This window comes from Tigriopus californicus, chromosome 6 (assembly GCF_007210705.1).
Source record: "Tigriopus californicus strain San Diego chromosome 6, Tcal_SD_v2.1, whole genome shotgun sequence".
NCBI lineage: Eukaryota > Metazoa > Arthropoda > Copepoda > Harpacticoida > Harpacticidae > Tigriopus > Tigriopus californicus.
Genome location: NC_081445.1, coordinates 12,176,483 through 12,178,069, shown reverse-complemented (window position 1 = coordinate 12,178,069; position 1,587 = coordinate 12,176,483). Strand labels below are relative to the sequence as shown.

Genomic DNA, 1,587 nt, shown 5'->3' with positions numbered 1-1,587 from the left:
CGAAAATGGAAGGGGACTCCAAGGTCGAGAATAAGCGTTTCAGATTTTAGACTATATAGTGCTTTCAATGAAACTTGTCTCAGGCTCCGAATTTCAAAATTCAGCTCAATCAAGGTACTGCGTATTTGTTCGATCCTTGAGCTTAATTGAACTGATAGGTGAAAAGCTGTACCCACAGATCATACAACGACTAGATGTCACATTGACCCACAGACCATATAATGACTAGATCTCGCATAGCGCAAGGAAAAATGCGAACACTTGCCTTCATCAGCTGGTACATAAATTTGGTGTACAGTGACTCATGCTTTTTCATCCGCCAGCGTGGCCGGATTCAGAGTGAGTTTGTTACTGATTGTGTTAGTTGAAGGCCCAGCGATTGAAGGTCGTTAGTACTGATCAGGCAGTCACCCTCCTCTTTTTTGGTGTACAGAGTTGTTGACACAAAATCCATTTTCCTCTGCACTGAGGTCTGGCCAATGCGACATCTAGTCGTTATATGATCCCGACCTCAGTGCAGATGAAAATGGATTTTAAGTCAACAACTCTGTACACCAAAAAAGAGGAGGGTGACTGCCTGATCAGTAGCAACGACCTACAATCGCTGGGTCTTCAACAAACGCCATCAGTGGCAAACTCACTCAAAATCCGGCCACGCTGGCTGATGAAAAAGCATGAGTCACTGTACACCAAAATTTATGTACCAGCTGATGAAGGCAAGTGTTCGCATTTTTCGTCGCCCTATGCGAGGTCTAGTAATTATATGGTCTATGGCTGTACCCTCTCAAGGTTCACTAGATTACTCTACAAAGAACGAATTAGTTCATCCTCTTCTTATAATTGTTATCAGGACGTTGTCTGATGCTCCACCTCACCGAAGCTGAAAAAATTCAGGTAGTGAAGTGGATTAATCATGCAAATAGATGTAACTTGTATTTCACAACGCGCCTATTCATATTGGGATTTGAATTCCATGTCTAAAATCGAAGCTGTTTGTAAGATAAATCGTATTTATCGCTTTTCAATTACAGCCAAAAGCAAAGTCTGAAGCAATTTTTATAGCGATATTAGTTGACATGTACATAATTCAAACCAAAAAAACGCCAAAGTAGCGATACATTCAAAATTTTCCAGATTTTGAAGGAAAATTTGCTTTCTACCATGAATGAAGGTTCTTGGATAGGAAGCAAATTGTTAAGGACGAAGGGATCCCTTGACCTTAACAATTTGCTGCCTATCCAAGAAGCTTCATTCAGGAAATCAAGCAGTGTTAAGGTCGAGGGATCCCTTACTGACATACATGATGTCAAGTCAGGTGTTCCTCATGGCTCCATCTTGGGGCCCCTCCTTTTTATAATATTCGTTGCCCTGCTTCAAAAGCTTAGTATAACTGCCAGTCCCTCTTCTTATGCTGACGATACATAGTTAGTTGCTGGTAGGAATGGCCAAGATTCCACTAGCCTTGCAAAAGACCTAGAAATAATCTACTCATGGGTTACTGAGAGTAATATGGCCCTGAACGGAATGAAATTCTGCTCAATGACCTTCGGGTCAACTACTTTGAATACTCCACTCGTAGATAATGGA

The 1,587-nt window shown here is 41.5% G+C and overlaps 1 protein-coding gene across 1 annotated transcript in view; it reads left to right on the top strand.

The window, feature by feature from the left end:
* LOC131881980 (uncharacterized) overlaps positions 1–1,587 on the top strand; it is a gene marked incomplete in the record, with an annotated part of 24,101 nt that overhangs the window by 10,677 nt on the left and 11,837 nt on the right.